The sequence below is a fragment of the Triticum aestivum genome, chromosome 3D, assembly GCF_018294505.1.
Source record: "Triticum aestivum cultivar Chinese Spring chromosome 3D, IWGSC CS RefSeq v2.1, whole genome shotgun sequence".
NCBI lineage: Eukaryota > Viridiplantae > Streptophyta > Magnoliopsida > Poales > Poaceae > Triticum > Triticum aestivum.
Window position 1 is genome coordinate 612,404,934 of NC_057802.1, and position 21,633 is coordinate 612,426,566.

Consider the following 21,633-nt stretch of genomic DNA (forward strand, 5'->3'; position numbering starts at 1 on the left):
TTTTGATCTTGGGCGATCGTGTAAAATGTATTCCCATTTATCTCGTATCCTTTGTAAGTCAATACAGTCGAAGATGGTCCCCTGGACAACGAGTACAACTCATCACAAACAGTGGTGTCACCTCTGAGACGTGTTTCCAACCAACTGCTGAAAGTCCTGATGTGTTCACATGTAATCCAGTCGTCACACTGCTCCGGGTGTTTGGAGCGCAGACTGTTCTTGTGTTCATCGACATACGGGGTCACCAAGGTAGAGTTCTGTAGAACTGTGTAGTGTGCTTGAGACCAAGAATGCCCGTCCCTGCATATTATTGAGTCCGCTCCTAGCGTGCCTTTTCCAGTCAGTCTCCCCTCATACCGCGATTTAGGGAGACCTATCTTCTTAAGGCCAGGAATGAAGTCAACACAAAACCCAATGACATCCTCTGTTTGATGGCCCATGGAGATGCTTCCTTCTGGCCTAGCGCGGTTACGGACATATTTCTTTAGGACTCCCATGAACCTCTCAAAGGGGAACATATTGTGTAGAAATACGGGCCCCAGAATGACAATCTCGTCGACTAGATGAACTAGGACGTGCGTCATGATATTGAAGAAGGATGGTGGGAACACCAGCTCGAAACTGACAAGACATTGCGCCACATCACTCCTTAGCCTTGGTATGATTTCTGGATCGATCACCTTCTGAGAGATTGCATTGAGGAATGCACATAGCTTCACAATGGCTAATCGGACGTTTTCCGGTAGAAGCCCCCTCAATGCAACCGGAAGCAGTTGCGTCATAATCACGTGGCAGTCATGAGACTTTAGGTTCTGGAACTTTTTCTCTGCCATATTTATTATTCCCTTTATATTCGACGAGAAGCCAGTCGGGACCTTCATACTGAGCAGGCATTCAAAGAAGATTTCTTTCTCTTCTTTCGTAAGAGCGTAGCTGGCAGGACCTTCATACTGCTTCGGAGGCATGCCGTCTTTTTCGTGCAAACGTTGCAGGTCCTCCCGTGCCTAAGGTGTATCTTTTGTCTTCCCATACACGCCCAAGAAGCCTAGCAGGTTCACGCAAAGGTTCTTCGTCACGTGCATCACGTCGATTGAAGAGCGGACCTCTAGGTCTTTCCAGTAGGGTAGGTCCCAAAATATAGATTTCTTCTTCCACATGGGTGCGTGTCCCTCAGCGTCATTCGGAACAGCTAGTCCGCCGGGACCCTTTCCAAAGATTACGTGTAAATCATTGACCATAGCAAGTACGTGATCACCGGTACGCATGGCGGGCTTCTTCCGGTGATCTGCCTCGCCTTTGAAATGCTTGCCTTTCTTTCGACATTGATGGTTGGTCGGAAGAAATCGACGATGGCCCAGGTACACATTCTTCCTGCATTTGTCCAGGTATATACTTTCAGTGTCATCTAAACAGTGCGTGCATGCGTGGTATCCCTTGTTTGTCTGTCCTGAAAGGTTACTGAGAGCGGGCCAATCGTTGATGGTTACAAACAGCAACGCGTGCAGGTTAAATTCCTCCTGTTTGTGCTCATCCCACGTACGTACACCGTTTCCATTCCACAGCTGTAAAAGTTCTTCAACTAATGGCCTTAGGTACACATCAATGTCGTTGCCGGGTTGCTTAGGGCCTTGGATGAGAACTGGCATCATAATGAACTTCCGCTTCATGCACATCCAAGGAGGAAGGTTATACATACATAGAGTCACGGGCCAGGTGCTGTGATTGCTGCTCTGCTCCCCGAAAGGATTAATGCCATCCGCGCTTAAACCAAACCATACGTTCCTTGGGTCAGCTGCAAACTCAGCCCAGTACTTTCTCTCGATTTTTCTCCACTGCGACCCGTCAGCGGGTGCTCTCAACTTCCCGTCTTTCTTACGGTCCTCACTGTGCCATCGCATCAACTTGGCATGCTCTTCGTTTCTGAACAGACGTTTCAACCGTGGTATTATAGGAGCATACCACATCACCTTCGCAGGAACCCTCTTCCTGGGGGGCTCGCCGTCAACATCACCAGGGTCATCTCGTCTGATCTTATACCGCAATGCACCGCATACCGGGCATGCGTTCAGATCCTTGTACGCACCGCGGTAGAGGATGCAGTCATTAGGGCATGCATGTATCTTCTGCACCTCCAATCCTAGAGGGCATACGACCTTCTTTGCTGCGTATGTACTGTCGGGCAATTCGTTATCCTTTGGAAGCTTCTTCTTCAATATTTTCAATAGCTTCTCAAATCCTTTGTCAGGCACAGCATTCTCTGCCTTCCACTGCAGCAATTCCAGTACGGTACCGAGCTTTGTGTTGCCATCTTCGCAATTGGGGTACAACCCTTTTTTGTGATCCTCTAACATGCGATCGAACTTCAGCTTCTCCTTTTGACTTTCGCATTGCGTCCTTGCATCGACAATGACCCGGCGGAGATCATCATCATCGGGCACTGGTTCCTCTTGATCTTCAGCAGCTTCCCCCGTTGCAGCATCATTGGGCACATCGTCTGGTTCCTCTTGATCTTCAGCAGCTTCCCCCGTTGCAGCATCACCGTATTCAGGGGGCACATAGTTGTCATCGTCCTCTTCTTCTTCGCCGTCTTCCATCATAACCCCTATTTCTCCGTGCCTCGTCCAAACATTATAGTGTGGCATGAAACCCTTGTAAAGCAGGTGGGTGTGAAGGATTTTCCGGTCAGAGTAAGACTTCGTATTCCCACATGTAGGGCATGGACAACACATAAAACCATTCTGCTTGTTTGCCTCAGCCACTTCGAGAAAATCATGCACGCCCTTAATGTACTCGGAGGTGTGTCTGTCACCGTACATCCATTGCCGGTTCATCTGCGTGCATTATATATAATTAAGTGTGTCAAAAACCATTACAGAACATCATGAATAGATAATTAAGTGACCAAATTAATAGAAGTTCATCATCACATTAAAACCAAAGTACATACATAGTTCTCATCTAACAACATATAGCTCTCCAGAGCATCTAATTAATTAAACCATACATTGAAACTATGTAAAACATTTCAATGCGAAAACAAATGCGATCATAATCGCAACCAAGGTAACAATTGATCCAACGGCATAATGATACCAAGCCTCGGTATGAATGGCATATTTTCTAATCTTTCTAATCTTCAAGCGCATTGCATCCATCTTGATCTTGTGATCATCGACGACATCCGCAACATGCAACTCCAATATCATCTTCTCCTCCTCAATTTTTTTTATTTTTTCCTTCAAGAAATTGTTTTCTTCTTCAACTAAATTTAACCTCTCGACAATAGGGTCGGTTGGAATTTCCGGTTCACATACCTCCTAGATAAATAAAATCTATGTCACGTTGGTCGGCATAATTTTCATAAACAATAAATGAACCAATAGTTATAAAGATAATATATACCACATCCGAATCATAGACAGGACGAGGGCCGACGGGGGCGGATACCAAAACCATCGCACTATATAATAAGAAGGAATAATAAAAGTAACAAAATTAGACAAGTATCTATCTGAAGTAAGAATTTTTTTTTCAGAAAGAAGATAAGAACAAGAGGCTCACCACGGTGGTGCTGGCGACGAGATCGGCGCGGGCGATCGACGGCGGTGAAGACGGGGACGGGACGTGACGGACCGCTAAACCTAGACAAATCTCGGGGAAAATGGAGCTCGGAGGTCGAGTTTCGAGAGGAGAAAGATTAACTAGTGTGGCTCAGACATTTCATCGAACACCTCATGTGCATAGGAGGTGAGCTAGAGCACCCAAATGCCCTCCCCTCGCCGGCCAGAAAAAACAGAGCACTGTGGAGTGCTCTGCAGTGGCGATGGGGTATATATAGGCAACTCATTTGTCCTGGTTCGTGGCTGGAACCGGGACTAAAGCCCAGCCTTCTGTCCCGGTTCATGCCAAGAACCGGGACCAATGGTTGTGGGCCAGGAGCGAGGCCCATTAGTCCCGGTTCGTGCCTCGAACCGGGACAAATGGTTCCATACGAACCGGGACCAAGGCCCACGAGGCCCCAGTCGGCCCCCTGGGCTCACGAACCGGGACGAATGCCCCCATGGGTCCCGGTTCGTGACTGAACCGGGACTAATGGGCTTGTCATGCCCAAACGAAAGCCCTGTTTTCTACTAGTGCTAGTGCCGAGGTGATCTGCTATAGGAAGACCGGGGCGTCACAGGGTATTGGCCACGTGACCATACAGATGACACATGCCCACGAGGAAGATGCGCGTGCTGCTCTTACTGGACTGGTTTTGGATGGATGTCGTCTCGAGGTTAGATTGGTCAAGGAAGGGCAGCCACGGCGGCGTCATCGCAGACATGTCTAAAAACCTAGATTTTCATTTTGTGTGTTATAAAAGTCAATATGGATTGCGCATGCTGTATGTGTTTCTGCTCCTAGTCCACCTTGCCGTACAGTTCCAGCTTTTTTTTTTGGTGGAGTGGTAGATCAAGTTAGCCAGGTAGTACTTCTTTTATATATATATCACAAATAAATAATGTTTTTTACACCACTTATTAAGTCAAACATTTAAAACTTTGACTAGGAATATCATTCTAATTATTTATTTAGATAGATTGGAAAACTGGAAACAGTATGTATATGTTCTTGCAAAATTTATGTCTAGAATACTATGATTTTCTCGATTTCCTACATATGCTAGTACGAATTAGTGGTCAATGGTACATCTTGAAGAATATCAATTGTGTGGCATAGTGTGCACGAGTTTCTTTTTGATGATTGCCGGCTCAAAGTTAGTTTGGTCAAGAAGAATATCAATTGTGTGGCACACTGGATCACCACTTATGCAATGTTCACTCCAGAGGGTTGGTTAGAGCTCCCAGAGTTGATTTAGGCGCATGCAAAGGACGGATTTCAGCCAGTCTGCCTCTTGGCTCGCCAGAGAAGGAGGAGGAGGAGCAGCGGGAGGCGGTCATCTAGCAGGAGGCAAAGTCCGCATGGCACTGCCTGCACAGAGGTCGTCTACATCTCCGACAATGAGTGGAAGTAGGCTAAGTTTATCTATATACTACGTAGCTTTTGGGTTGCATGTGTAGTATGGATTTGAGATATTCGTTTGCACCAGACACAAAATAAGGGGCGACCGGGCCCTTTCTGCCGATGCATCCGTACACATATGATGGGCTGAATTTGCTACTGTATCCGGCTGTAGATGCTCTAGCATGACGGTCTAACATGACCAGCCGTGTGTGCAGACGACACCAGTATGGAGTCGTACGTATTGCTTTACAACAATACAATCAATGGCGGCCAGCTCATATAACTAGGGAAAAGATGTGGCTAAACTTTGTGTAGTACACCCTCATGGGTAGTAAATTCAAACAATATAGCAAAAAAAAATCTGAACTTCTTTAGCATCAAAGATGCTCAATTGTTTTAGGCGATCACAAAAATATGTTCATTAATGACATAGTAGGATCTCCACATAAGGAGAGCAAAATCTGTGCTTCAAAACGTATGTTGCTGGGAAGTCGAAGTTTAACCTTGCAGGATATTTCTCACAAAATAATTGTAGCGAATGATTCTTCCATGCTGATGTGGCGGCGAGGTTCATTACGAATGAGTTTTGTTGAGCATGTGGTGATCAGTTCGGTTGCATTTTTTTTTTGCGGGTAGTTGCATTGGTGCCACAAGAACTGGTTTTTGGCCTTGGCGCTCTTGTGTCTTGGTTCAGACGTTGTCCCATGAGGTCGCATCTATGTTTTACCTACCCCCAATCTCTAGTGTCTTTTTTTTCTGTTTTTGGTTTCACTCGGTTTTCCTTAATGAACCGGGGAATGTTAGGTTTTTGGGTCTGGTTTCCTTATAAACTGGATCATCTCTCTTCTTCTTAATAAAATGCAGGAACGCCCTGCCCGTCTTGGGGTGTCCTAAAAAAATATTGAGTACTGATGCTGTTTTTTCTTGTGTAAAGCTCCTAGAATGCCATTTTGCCATTTAAATTAAGTATTATTTTTGGTAATTGTTTTTCAACTTTATTGTTCGGAGGGGTACAGTACACCCAGGATTACAAAACGCAGTCTTTGTCCTGGCTGACATGAACACTGAATAACACAATATTTTGGTAGTTGGATTTATATGCTTTTTTGTGTTTGAAGTATTTTTTTAATCCTTTGTGATAAGAGATATGTACGTTGCAAAGACTAGTAAAATAGATATATTCTCAAACATCAAATATGGAGAGAAAAAAAGTATTTCTGATCCTAGCGATATGAGGCAATATAATGTGACAATACACCCGCTCTCGTTCCTTGCTTCATCTCTTTCTGTTTGGTCACAACAAAATCAGTCTGCTACGGCTAGGAAGATCGAGCTACTTATATCCAAGCTGATGCCGTCGCTTCTCCTTCACCAAACTAACCTTTAGGCGGCACCCATCAAAAAGTAGACCATCAAGAGCAGCGAGAGCATAGTCTTGATGGCAATGCCCTAGTGACGAGGCCCATACATTGCGACCTCTTGGTATCTTTGTAGTATATCACCTCGGCGCTGGAAACTTTACCATGCTCACTGAAGAAGAGTCCCAGCTGAGTACTATCCATTTGTTACTCAGGCCTAATAAATCTTTTTCAAACCATTCATACCTATTTAACAGTAAATACTCCTTTAATCATCAGGGCCTGAGCACCCCTATCAGGATAGTCATTCGGCGACACTTTATTAGCCTTGACACGATACTAGACCAGCTATCCGCCAAATCCCCAAATAGTCTACCACGAAAGGAGGACACACATCCTTTAGCCACGAAGTAAGCCAGAGTACAGTCCTGGTTTGACAAATGTCAAACATGACAGGGAACTCATTCTTTAAAGGATGATCCAACATCCAGGGGCATGCCAGAGTCTGGTCAGCCTGCCATCATTGATAATAATTTTTCTCCCAAGAAAATACACCTCCTTAACTTTTATAATTGCCTTCCAACAAGGGGAATCCTTGAAACGAGGTTGCACCGTGGCATTGGTTCGGCGCTTAAAATACCTGGCACGAACAGTTTGTTGCCACAAGCCGTTATTAGTCTCCAATTTCTATCACACTTCACGGGTATTCGGATAAATGTATGCATATGGATGGGTATTCAAATACGTGTACACGTCCGCATCATCGGCCATGCTAAGTCTTGCTAAATGGATGTGCTAGGCTGATCAAAACATGCTTTCTTATCACAATAGCCTGCATCAAAACTCATCAAACATGTTGTATGTGTAGTGATGGATCAAAAATCCAAAAAACTCATCAAAAATCAAAAATCCTTACATGAGTGGGTTTAATTAATAAGTCTTGCTAATACTTTGATCCATCACTACACATACAACATGCACTTGTGTTTTTACTGCTACCACGCACACGTAACAGAGATCCAGGTTTCCCTTTCCTACCTTGCGTCCGGTCAGTCCACAAAATGAAATGCACTATAACCAGCTCTGTCCTGCTACCCTGAAAAATGGTTGTTGTCGCCTCTGCCATTGTCGCCGCCCCTCCTTACCAAACCTAACGTCTAGAGTGCAACCATCCAAAACCAAGCCACTGAGATCATCTAGAGCATCATCGGGATGGGCATAGGAAGTACACATGGTAACTTGGCCGATACCCTGGGAGCGCTTGGTCTTCTTGTAACGGATCACCTCAGCGTTGGACACTTCACCGTGGTTGTTGAAGAAGAGTTGCACCTGAGAGCTATTCACAGTGAGAGGTAGGTTGCGTACGAACGAACCGCGTACGAAAAATTTAAAATGAGGCTCATAATATATCTCGATGTTAATGATGCGTGTTGGACTCATAATCTGCTGCTTTTGCTGCTTCTTATCATGAGACTTGAGAGACCTCTTAGTAATTTCCTGATAGAGTAAGATCAATGTTAATCAATCGTCACAAAAACTTTGAATCGATTTTATTAGATTTATTTGATGCCACTATGAAACTAACAAAACTATTATGTTCAAAATAAGTCTGGATGTTTTGCAAATGTTTGCCTAAATTTCAGCCATGGCAGGCCGCGGGACGAGCCAAGTGCACTTGTCTTCACACCATCCTCGAGGCAGCCGCTCAATGAGCTTGACCTTGTTTTCGATGCTGATGTATCTAAACACGCCATACTCTCAATTGGCATGGCATAACCATTACATTGAAAGACCTTACCGTAGGTAGACAAAGTAGGTGCAACCTCCATGACCACCGAGCAGGGAGGAGTCCATCGCAGGGAGGCGGCCAAGCTACGACTATCCTTTTTCGTCCATCGTGTCTTTTCAGGTGTTGCCGACGCCTCCCATCTAGCGTGTATACCTCCATGAAGACCGTGCCATTTTTTGGAAATTGGTGGAACAATTTTTAAATTCACAAACATTTTTTTATTTAACTAACATTTTTTAAATGCATGATCATTTTCCGAATCCGCGAGTATTTTATGAATCAATAAACTATTTGGTAAGTCCAGAGCATTTTTTTTAATTTTTATGATATTTTTCAATTCATGAAATTTTTTTGAATTGGCGAAAATTTGTTAAATTGCATTAACAGTTTTTAATACACAAACTTTTTAAAAACATCATGATTATTTTTTAATATCCTAAATATTTGTTTTCGAAATTGCGAACATTGTCTGAATCGACAAACATTTATGAATTCATAAACATTTTGTTTCAAAATTCTCATTTTTTAAATTTTAGGAACTTTTTCAAAGTCTCAATTTATTTAAAGTAGAAAAAACGAAAAAGGAAAATGAAAAATAGTATACAAAATATTAAAAACAGGCCGCCCGGACATGGGCCGGCCTGAGCAGGCATGCTGTGTCGACTGTATGGGCCAGCCCAGCGGGGATTCCCCTATGTGAAACGTCTTTTTATCACATACGTGCCATCGATGGCTAATATTTTGCAATTTTGGGAGCAATTTCGGTGACGTACTGTCAAAAGCAATAGCCCCTTTATTATTATTACTAGTTAATAGATATAAATACGCATTATTAGGTCCTTACACATTCAAGATTTTTTTAGATTAGTTTGCAATTCATCTCATACATTCAGAATATGGCATGTTTGAATACACCTTTGCCCCATACAAAAGAAATCCTTTGCTATTCCTTAGAGTTCACCATCTCACTTTGATTTACGTATCAGCCAAATTTTCATCAAATTCATAATAATTCCATCAGCAACACGCGTGGTGTGCTTCTAGTTTCTAATCCCCGCCTCCTTCCCAAAATAAGTATCTCAACTTTATTACAAATTTAATACAAAGTTATCCAAAAGTTGAGACGCTTATTTTAAGAAGCAGGGAATACTTTGTTATAATAAATTCCTAAGTACAACTCTTGTACATAACTATCTCGTAGTAAAATAAAGAATAAGCATATTTCAAAATATAAGGTACTCCATCCGATCCAAAATAAGTGTTGCAGCTTTGAACTAAGGTTGGTCGAACAAATTTTGGAGGGAGTGGACATTAAACAAGCCAAAATAGTTGATATCAATCATTTTCGTAGTCACCCTGTTTATTTATTCAAAATTACCATAATTGGTCGCCGAATATAACAAATAATTAGCTCAGAAAATAGTTTTGCGGAAATTAAACCACACAAGCCTTCGACCTGTTTGGGCATGTAAAAAAATCCAGGATAAGATGACAAAAAAAAGATGAATAGCACAGGAAAAAATAACGAATAGTCATTACTGTATACTATGATTGTGCAAACGAAAAAACCTCACCCACAAAAATATCATCCTAACCTAGCACGGAAAATCAACTTATTAGTATTGACCCATGCATGGTATCTGAAAATGAAAAACACTGCAAAAATCACTGGAAAAACTGATGGAAGCACATAGAAAGAGGTCGCCATTTTATACCATTTCATCACAAGAAATGTTTCAACAGAAGGGGGTTGATATAACCCTACAAATTTTGAATATTGAATAGCACAAAGAAACATTCACAAGAACTTGTATATTATCCACACACAAACAACAGACAAAGCTAGCATAAGTCGTTCACTGATGTGATACAACTAAGAGAACATACAATACAGAAGTACACAAGCGAGGAAAGGATAGTACGACAGCGCTCGCCAATGCAGTATCATCTGTGACCTCCCCCCCCCCCCCCCCCCCCCCCCCCCCCCCCCCCCGACATTTGTCCATGTACCCACAACCGGCCCTCCGATCCATTACAACGGTAGACCCTGGCCGCAAATCCGATGCCTTGAGGAGTGGAGAAGGATTGGGGGAATGGAATGCGGGGGGAAGTCAAAACCCTCAGGAGATTTATGCCTGTGTGACCCACCAGCCCACGCGACCCAAACAAAAACTTTAAAAAGGCCAATGAAACAATGCACATGGGCGAGAGCGTGTGCGCTAGGCGATGGCCACTGATTCTCAAAACGTGAATCTTGGAGCAAAAGGATCATATGATTCAGGGTTAGATGTGCTCTAACTAATTCACACTAGATGAGAATTAGCAAATCCGTTCTTACTAATATATTTATAAAATCAAGATAATCCTAGTAGTCACGACAAATCTGTATATATGATTTTCAATATTCCAATATAAATAATTTTTCGTAGTCAAATTTTAAAAGTTTGACTTGTGACATAAAGGAGTACTAAGCTAGCTAGCTGGATCTATCACTACATTGAAAAATACTAATAAGCTAAGGCGATCTAGGAGAAGCAACACATACAAACATGCACAATCCATGTATATTCACTTTTATAATGATCAAAATGAAAATCCAAGTTCTTACATCTATCTGCTTTGACACCGACGTTGTGGTGGCTGCCCCTCTTTAATCAAGCTAACTTCAAGACGGCATCCATCCAAAACCAGTTTACTGAGAGCAGCAAGAGCATCTTCCTGATGGGAATGTATCGTCTCTATCATCACATAGCCAATACCCTGTGAGGCCCTGGTCTTCTTATAGCAAATCACCTCAGCACTGTACACTTTACCGTGCTCGCTGAAAAAGAATCGTAGCTGACTGCTCTTCACCATAAGAGGTAGATTGCACACCATCACCCTAAAACAAGGCACACGATGTCTCTCGATGGGAATGGTGTGTCTTGGAGAACTAGAAATTTTTGTTGCTGCTTCGGTGACCCCTCACTATTTCCTGGCAGAGAAAAATCAATGGCATATTAGCAGACGTACGGTTGAATTGTACTAGTGGTTGGCGCGCCACCTGGTGGCGCCTCTTAAAGCGGATATGTGTGCACTAATCTAGTTGTCATATTTGTTAACGTGTATATATGACAGTAGGTTTAGTTTAGTGAGAAGGCAGACACCTTCAGCAACAAAAATCTGCTACGCGCAGTGCACATGCAGATATGCAGGCCTCCTGAGAGTGCTCCTTTGTGTTGCCAATGTTGGTTGTGTACATTAGGCTGACTTGTGTTGGTGCTATGTTGGCTCTTCACATTGGGATGACTTGTTTGTGTTACTCCTACTTGTTTTGACTAATGTTTCATGTCCAGGACCTGGTCACTACCGGAATAAACCTCTATGCCGCGGCATAGGGCCTTCCACGTCGATATCGACGGTGTAGTCTTGTCAGGCTGTTGGCATATATATGCCGTCGGCATAGACCCCTAAGCCGACGGCTTCCGTACAACCATCCGCACAGAAACAGCATGGCGGCAACTGGCGGTGCCGTTGTTAAGTCAAACCAACCAAAAGAGGCCACGTGGCAGGGGTAAGCCGACGGCCAAGCCGTCGACATAGGTGGAAAATCTATGCCGACGGCCTGGCCGTCGGCTTATATATTAATAGGCTATATTATTGGTTCTAATCAATAAGACAGTAAAACAAAAATCTTTGCATTTCTACAAAAGAAGAGTTATTTATTCAACACACTTGTAAGAGAATTGCTTCAATCAGGACTGGCCATTACATAATCTAGTTATGACCAGGCTGCAACAATACAAAAAGCTTTCATCAACTTATGAATAAATTCAGAAAGAAACATGAAGAATCAAAACATGTAACAATGGACATGCTCCTTGGTCCTCATTTCAGCAATCTGCCTGTTTGACGACGTGATCGACTGCAGCCCTGGCATCATGTCCAGGCTCCAGGGGATAAGTACCCAAGCAGACGGTCGTGGAGCAGTGATGGCGCCCTTCGAACTCGCCGACATTGATGTAATTTCTCCCAACACCAGCGAGGGACAGTACAAGAAGCCTGTGATCAGCAACATTTGTCAGAAGATAAGGTTCAAAATTTTCCAATAAACATCTTGATTAATGTATTCTTGTCTTAATTCAAATGTAGTATGTAGTTGTTACCTTTTCCTTGATATATATTTGCATTTCAGGTATCTCACCAATTAATTGCAACTTGTATACATATGTATACATCGTACAGGAGAAACAATGACAAGCGATCAAGATCTCTTGTAACAATTGTTCCACATTATGTTGGCCTTCATTGGAGAAAATAAGGGAAGAGCATTAGCGGGAGGGAACATGATAGGTATCTATATTACTACTAAGCAATTCATTCAAGCATATCGTCACAATGGTACTAAAAAAACCCAACAAAACAAAATATATATAATACTTCTTTGTTTTGATCTGAATATAATTAACTGGCAATAAGTTCCGTAAATGCCTGATAGGAAAAGCACACAACTTGAAGTGGAAGTGTGGAAATAAGAAATCATCTACAACCATTCATCATTCATGAACCAGTGCCGTGCCAACTATGTTCAACCAATTCAAAATAAGCTGTCATTATAAAAAAATATGTAAGACTGTACAGATTATGTCTTGTTTATTCGTATCTCAACTAACATACTTCCTGATCATCAAGTGAGAACCCACTGTTTCAGCAACTCAAACAAAGAGGTGTTGGTGGTTACACATTATTTAATCCACGAAACAAACAAAGGTAATTGGCTGGGCTTACGCTCCATATATGTTGATTTTAGTAGCTGATCCATATTCCCTCAAACAAATGGAACCATCAGTAGCAATTCAACCTACCTACATGGGGGACAATTTTGTATTGATGAGGCCTATGATGCCAGGCTGTGGTTTAGGATCATGCAGAGCCACATGCTGCCCAGAAACTAAACAAGCTGGTGTAACCCAGAACAAATCTCTAAAAATCAGCAGTTGACTTACATATATATGATTTGATACAGAACTCACACATCAAGCAAAGTTGTTTTTTTTTACAAATTTTTACTCTAAGCCATATAACGCTCTACAGTTAGCTCAAGTAGCATGAAGTTTGAACACAAAACATATGGAGTTAAGCAACCAAAATAAACTATCTGACAATACGAGTCAAATTTGCAAATCAACCAAAAGAAAAGGTACAACATCAGCTGTTAGAAAAGGTACATAATCCTTCATTTGTTCTGAAACACAAGCAAGATTTAGGATATAATGACAAATATAGCTCCAGAGCGAAGAGTAGTACCATGTTCACAAACATACCAGCATGTGAATAACTGAATACCAATCCTTGACATGTAATCCTGGGGGAAGCTTCCTTGAGCTGAGATGTTAATTTTTCAGCTGTTGCACTCCAAAAGCATAGTCGGAACCACATTATTGTGCCACACTTCGATCATATTACCCATCTGCGTGAAAACAAGCTCGTCACGCCGATTCCCCACTTCTGGAAAATACCGGATATCGTGTAACGAGTCCAGGTACCAGTCCCTAAACTCTAAAATCGTGAACAGACCAATCATCAGTTTGACAAAAGGACGATTAATTTGGAAATAATTTATAAATCCTGCTATGAGATTTCTTCAATAAATACTTACTCTTCATTGCATTCAGATTTTCTAGTATTGATTGACGTGATAAGGTCAGCAAAACAACACGCCAAAAGCATCAAGCATACTAATGGAAAAAACGTGTGAGCCCCCTACCCGACTCCTATATAGGAAAAAAGTAAACAAGTTAGCAAGCAAGACTCTCCAAAATTTCCTACTTATCCTATACAATAACTTTGCACTGAAAAATAAAATAACACAAGAGCACAGCTATCCTATTTTAAATCAATATGTAATAGATCTACCTTTAGAGAATGACCATATATCATGTAACTTGAACGCGTTATGTCGCAATAAAAAGATCACCAACAATCCTCATGCATGGCGCTACTCTTTGAACCTGAAACTGCATGTGAACCAACATCAAATTGGTAAGATAAATATTTCAGATTGGAGGATGTCCATGGGGGGAAATTATGGAGCAAGCAAGAGTGCATACAAGACCACTACTACCCACAACTCCAGAAGTAAATCCCCTATTTCCATACAACTGTATCCACATAGACTTTCCTAGCTTAACATGACAATGAAACAAGTTGAGTAGTCCCTACTCAACTTAACCGAACAATACGCCTCCATAGACCATAGCCCATACCACGGGTACCAGGGATGATGTACTCTGGAGGCTCCTCATCATTGTGTTGTGGAGCATGTGTTTAGAGAATCTGTAGTTAGAGAAATAAGGAAGGTATGGGTTTCCGATAGAAATGGCACATATGAATTTCAATAGAATCGAACATAATACCGAAACAACTAAATTATGCAGTTTGAGAGGAAAATAACTGGGTAAGCGGCAGTAATATAAAAAAGAAACTTTCACACAGTCTATTCCTTCACAAATCTACAAACAGGTAATCAGGTATACATCACGGACTAAGAGGGATTAGGTAGGACTGCAGTGCCTTTAGAAAATGCTACATAGAGGTAGGTAGTAAGAGAAATTAGCTAATACTGCAGTGGATGAATTTAATTGTAACATCGAAGATGAAGATACAGTGGAGCGTATGAAAATGAAATGCTCTGACTTTATAGCATCTTGACGCAATAAAGATATATGTAAAATTGTCAGCAAGCACATGTTCCGTGTCAGTGTGGGAACAATTCCTGAAATGGAAGTAGTTTCTTTTGGTTCAATTTTATAAAAGTATGAAATGGGTCAGATTAGTTTCTTCTGCCAGCTCTGGAAATTATATATGAAGAGAAATACACAAAGGACCAATACTAAATTTGGCCTTAGAGTTGTAGAGTTTGTAGTAGGTACAGAAATTTCAGTATGAAGTAGCGTTACCACTTTCAGACATGGGGGATGTTAAAATTATTGAACTGTTGAAACTATTTTCATGTTGTACTCTTATCACCTATATTATACCAGGTCGTGTGCCTAATCCGATATATTCTGCTCATCTTCTCACCACCAGGTCAACACAGAAGCATTATAGCCCATCATTGCCTTCAAGGGCTTTGAAACATAGGTCCAAGTTGGTACAGCCATAATGTATGCATGACCAGCACACCTTTTCTTTCAGATAAATAAAGTATCACACGGTAAAAGTTCAAAGTAATCTGGACAATGATTACAAACAATGCAATAAAACTTGTGATGAAAGAAAGAATAAACAGAAATGACCATTGGCGTCTAATCGCAGTTAACAGCTAGAAGCATCGGCACTCATAAGGAAAAGATACCTGTTATTTTAGCCCACACTACATCATCTGGATCAAGACCTTGGTAGTCATGAAAGCTGACAACAAGTGCAAGTAGCTCATCGCATCCCTTCTTATCCAGGTTAGATGTTCCAAATTTCAAGTTCAGGCACTTCATTTCCTCGGATGAAATGGAAAATTTAATCCTTTCATTAGCTAGGGTAAGGTCTTCATACTTCACCTGCAGTTCGTTTAGCTTTAGATATCAACTACACGACATTTCACATGGCACTCTTCATAGTGCAGACATTACATGGAAAATAGAGTGGTACATAACATGCCTTTTAGTAAGGAAAATGCAGAAAAGGTTATCAAACTCTACTGAGGATAATCCACTCAGCCACATCAATTTTTCATCAATAAGAAAAATAAGAACCAGGGATATAGAAAGCATACAGAATTCTTGGTTAGTTCCATGTAGGCCGTGATGGAACCCTTGTGCCAATCATCATCTTGGAGCCAGAAAACCTGCATTCACCATCAAAATTTAGGCCCCAGTTTTGCTGCATTCCATATAGTGATGAAACAAACACATGCTCAGAACAGACGTCATCAAGAACTTACCTTGCACACTAAACCGACAAACATCTGCGGATTGGCACCCTGAGTTCCAACTTGCGACAAAGCCAGCTTCAAAATTACACGGAGAACAAGTATTCTAGCTGGTCGTTCCTTGTTGCTGAAGCCGTGAGGATAGTTTCATTGTGAAGCAAGCACAGATCCAACTTACTCTACCCATCTCCTCTCAGATGGAGAGGCCGCCTCCAGCTGGCTGCTGCGGCGCCGCCGCCTCTGGGGCGCTGAAGTGCTCTCCTTCTACATTCCCCCTCTGCGCCTCGGCTGCCATCGCCCCAGAAGCTCCTCCCCGTCTCTAACAGCGCCCAATGCAGGCGGGGCAGACCCCAGGCTGAGCAGCTCGTGCTTGAGCGGGCGCTTCCGCCACGAGACCCTGCCCAGCGCCTTCTCCTCCAGCTGCCGCGGCGCCAGCGAGGACGGCCGTGGCTCCTCGAGCGGCGGCTTCTTGCGGCGACGGCGGTAGTAGACGATCACGGGAGGCTTGCCATCCGCGGCGGCGGACGCAGAGCTGCGGGGCTTCTTGGGGGCGGGCAGGGAGCGGTGGAGGAGTAGACGCGGCCGATGTCCGACGCCGGGGGAGCCAGGATGGGATGACCGGATGGTGGAGGCGCGTCGCCGGCGCGGACGGGCGAGCCCTAGTGCGGTGGATATGGGGGCGGCGGCGGAGATGCAGGGAGGGGATGGGGCGTGGGGCTGGAGGGGATGGAACGAGAGAGAGGTCGCGTGCGGGTTTCCTTTCTATCGTGACCCTCTCATTCAATTGGCCAGCACGAACCTTTCTCGTCATTGGCCATCGCCCACAGTGCCCATGTGATGACGTGGACACGGCATATTGCGCGACTGTTAATGGGTTTGATTTATCTATCTATCTACTACCCCTATAAAAAAAGAGAGGACGGAGAACCAAATCATCCTATCTATTCAAACCTGCAATCTGATGGTCTACATCGTTTCAGAACACCAAACGCGTTTTATGCTTTAATTACCCACCATGCCATTATGTTTAATTAATTACCCACCATGCCATTACCTTAATCCTCTCCTCTTTCATCACGCACGAACAAAACCAAAACCGCTGCCCATGCCTCACCCCCAGCCACACCCCACGCCTCGCCCCACCTCTTTCCCTACAACCTCGCCGCCAACTACCGCCTCCACCTGTGCCTCGATCTCCATGCGCCGCCGCCCGCCGGACCGCCTCGACCTGTGCCTCTCCGTGCGCCGCCGGACCGCCGGGCCCACGCGCCGCCGGCTTGCCTCGACCTGTGCCTCTCCACGCGCCGCCGTATCGCCGCGTCCACGCTCCAGCCGCCCGGCCGCGTCGTCCACGCGACGCCTGGACCGTCGCGTCCACGCTCCAGGCGCACGGCCGCGTCGCCCACCCGACGCCCGGACCGCCGCGTCCACGCTCGAGGCGCACGGCCGCGTCGCCGTCTACGCTCCAGGCGCAGCACCGGGCATCCACGCTGCAGGTGCCTTCCCCTCCGATTCATCCGCCGCCGCCGCCTACGTCCCCATCCCAACTCGCCGCCTCGATTTGCTCCGCGTCTCCAACCGTACCAAATCTCAACCCCATCGTCCTCTCCGACCTCCCTCTCTTATTCCCCTGTGCCTGGGCGAGGTGGGCCATGACGTGCACACGGCAAAGAGCGGTTGCGGCTCCGGCACCGGTGGAGCTCCTGCGGCTGGTGGTTGATTGCCGCGACATCGACGGGTGGCGCCGCCGTGGAAAGCCTCCACGCTCTACAGCCCTTGCACGGCGAGACTTCCTTCTCCTCCCGCCTTGCCATGATGCGCGGCTCCTCGGCTGCGTGCGCCCCGGGGACTCCCTCTTCTTCCACTACAACGGCCATAGCCTGGGGTTGCTGCCGTCTGAGACCCGCCAGGACGACGACAAGGGGTTTGACTCCACACCAATGTCATCAAGGTAAGCTGGCTTGGTACACGAATTAGACTCACAGATTAGTTCAATATACAGTGAGTCAGCAAGCAAGCGATTCCCAGGTTCCTGTTTCAGACAATCCTGATGTTGCTGTTTTTTAGAGCAATGCTATTGGCCTATTGCACACTACGGTATATATTTGAATCCAAGTTTTATTGATTCCACACTGCCTAAATTAACCACTATTTTCTTTTCTTCCTTCAGTTGCTCGCTCAAAGTGTGACAACCTGCTATGGGGTGGTTCTCTTATTGAATATGTGAGTAATATAAGTACTCCTATCGTCATAGCTGAGCAAGCTTTAGTGCATATTTGCTAATAATGGATGGACTTTGCTGCCACAGAGGTTGGTCAAACTATCACAGGGTGGTTGTACCTAAGGCATGGTTTTATGAGTTACAGTGCCCATGTAAGTGTATATATTAGATATCAGAATTCGTTATGTTCAAGCATTAGAACACTGGAAAATTCTAACATTTACCACTACAGCCTGAGGAATTCACCGTTATTGGATTAAAGAGAAAACACCGAGCCTTTGTTTGAGCAATACAAATAAATTATTATGGAATATACTATAAACTCTAAAATCATGATTCATAAGCAGCATAGAATAATTTACCTATAGATTCAGGTGTGTCTATACAGGCGTGAGGAGGTTATTTACCTTCCACTGAAAGAATAGGTTCCCGTGAGCTTCCACCGGATTTTTCTTAATCTAGAATAGAGTTGGCATCTTTAATCCCATCGAGTCGATGTGCTGACACTGCTCATAATCATGACACATTTGTACTGTTTACAGAAATCTTCACTTTGGAAGTGGAAGTAATGATAGTGAGGAGAAGTCAACTAAACAACAGAAGGTTAAGAGTTCAACTTGAATTATGTATCAAATTAATTATGTCATCAAGATGTCTTAGATTTTAATTAGATGAAATTTTATTACCTTGGCCATCTGTTGGAGTAGAGTAGAGTAGTCGGTGACCACAAACCCCCCTCGCTATTTTTAGATATTGAGGATCTTTAGGATCTTTGAAGAACAACGTGACTGTACATCTACTCTAGCAATTTTTCATATTGGTTGTATGTGTCCTATAAATGGCTTGGATTCCTATAATAATAAGGAGATCATATGTGGCTGATGTTTTCTGAAATGACCAATTAGTTGTGTTGTTTATCAGATATTCCTAATATTGGTGTTATTGCAATCCAGGAACTTGCCTGTATGGTGTTTGCTAGAATAGAAGAATCTGCAAAAAGGTTGGTATAACCTGTTTATCTGCAGGGATTACATCTTCTTTCTTGTTAACTGTGGTAACAATCATTGATTACAGCTAAACTAATTATAACGCGAATTGTTTCTTTCTGTGTATATGTGCAGAGGTCGGATGTGGGCTGTACATGGGCATTAACTCGTTTCCGGGATTCGGGAGGGAGCATGTGCCATGGAACTTCAAGAAGACAAGAACCATGCGTACCTCCACGTCGTGCAGCGGCAGAAGCCGGATCACGATGAGCCAGAGCGCCCGCTGATGAAGTCACTCTCCTCACCATCAGTATGACAAACTTGTCGCTCATTAGATCATGCACGTATCGTCTACATCTATCCACAGCCTGTGGCCTACGTGAATGACATGCTTTGGTTGGCAACGTAATATCTTCTGTTTGGCTCTGTTTTTTTAATAATGATGACAGCCAAAAAATACATTATCAATGGATTCACATCATGTGTTATTCTGGAGCAGGTTACCATACATGACTGAAACTGTGCAAAGTACACACGATATGATGTGTTCTGTCGTAGCTGATTGTTACAAATGATGTATTATTGTAATGTTGACATTTGGATGCCCTCGCTCCAATAAACTAATATCTAGCAGGATCATACGAGATATTCGAAAAAGACAAAAAGTTAATGTTTTACAAATCATGTGGCATTAGCTCTTGTTTTGTCCATTTCTCTTCCTTTTGAGCATTTAATCCCTTCCTCCTACGCAATATGACTTATGTACATGATTTGGCAACCATGGACTGTTTGTCTTAGTAGGAGGGAGGCCTATTCTATATTCGCGTTTACCTTTTCCTGCTCATGGAAAATGTAATAGTTAGGTTTCTCTAGCCCTATAACAGATTCTATATTTCCACAAGGTTTGCTATAGTTATGTGTCTGGATCAATTGATCTCAACCAGGTATGCTCTTTCCCTGCCTGGCATTTTACTTGGTTATGTCATCATTAAACATGCTTTCTTTTGGAGCCCTGTTTCTTGATGTTTTGTACTCAGTCCCAAAATAAGTGTCCTGTCCTGAGCTCCACCTTATCAGCCTCATCTCCCTCGATATTCTCGATTTGGATCGCACATGAGGGAGGTGAGGTGCCATTGCCGCGACAGGGGCGATGAGGAGGCTCGGCCCTTGAATCATTGCATATGCTTCTTCAGCCCTTTCTTTCTTTCTTGCTTGTTCTTTAACATTTGTGTTTTTCCGAACAGATCAGGAAGATTAATCCAGACAAAGTTCCACAAACGTCTACGCATCGTTCCCCATTTAAAGACATAACAAATTCATCTATGATTGAGAATGCAAATGTCACTCCTAATACTCGGGAAGCAAAAAAGAATAGTACTCAGTCATGGTATGGCCGATTGTCTGGCGAGAAGAAAGCAGCATTCCTTGAAAAGCGTTGTATCGCCTGACAACAAAAGAAGGCTCAGGCTCTCAATATTTTTAATTGTCAACAACCAGCTGAGGCACCTGCTTCGTTAGGATCCAAGGAGTGTACCCCTTGGAGCAACATAACCAACATGCACGCACGCACGCAGTGTTACTGTCGAAGTACCTCAGAGTTCTAACTCGCTATGTTCACCTGGTAAAAACACCTTCAAATACTACTACATTAATGAGACATCTTCAACTTTGTTTATGAGTTTGTCAGCTCTTCTTCTAAACAGGTTCAGCCTCTATTACCAATCTCCGAGAGTACTTCTCTTCCGGTGGCTCAACACAAAACGACAGCTGCAACCGCCGGTGTGAGTGTCGAAGAGTGTTAACCATCTACCGAGGAAGCGTCATTTGGTATGAAGGTCCAACCTTCTGTTGTAAGAAAGGTAAGGTCAAGGTATTTATCCCAGAGGTTCCTCAAGAGATGCAACAATTGTTTACAAGTCAGGTAGATAAGGATGAAAGTACTTTAGACAACACATTAGATATTTCAACTCCCACTTCTCCTTGACAGGTCTTGGAGTTATCCTTGACCAACGGGTCAACGCCACGGCAAGAACCGGCGTATGTATATTTCGTGCTCATGGTCAGTTGTACCATCGTTCTGGACCATCTTGTACCAGGTAGTCATAGACCCAGACATATGCAGCTATATATTTATGATACGGATGAAGCCTCGGAACATAGGGTGAAGCGCTCTCCGGATATTGATATCAATCTCATACGAAAGATTCTACGTATATCGGAGAACAACCCATATGTTCAGTTGATCACATGTCAGATTTTTATCTTTCTTATTATTCTATATACAACCATATTCTTTGAACCTTCACGTAGTATAAGTTTTCTAAGGTTATATTTTTATGGCTACACAGAGGTTCTCATCACTGATCTAC

At 43.5% G+C, this 21,633-nt stretch overlaps 1 long non-coding RNA gene across 4 annotated transcripts; it reads right to left on the minus strand.

Annotated features, from left to right (window-relative positions):
* Positions 1 to 11,812: 11,812 nt before the first annotated feature.
* On the minus strand, positions 11,813 to 16,790 carry LOC123080988 (uncharacterized). Of its 4 annotated transcripts, XR_006438608.1 has the most exons (9): positions 16,070 to 16,790; positions 15,902 to 15,973; positions 15,488 to 15,686; positions 14,397 to 14,466; positions 14,047 to 14,147; positions 13,790 to 13,904; positions 13,438 to 13,689; positions 12,297 to 12,433; positions 11,813 to 12,192 (listed from the first exon to the last, which is right to left on the minus strand). It is a non-coding gene; the product is annotated as an uncharacterized lncRNA (long non-coding RNA). The 4 variants fall into 4 exon arrangements; XR_006438609.1 differs by lacking the exon at positions 14,397 to 14,466; XR_006438607.1 differs by having other exon boundaries at positions 13,455 to 13,689; positions 14,047 to 14,466.
* Positions 16,791 to 21,633: the final 4,843 nt, after the last annotated feature.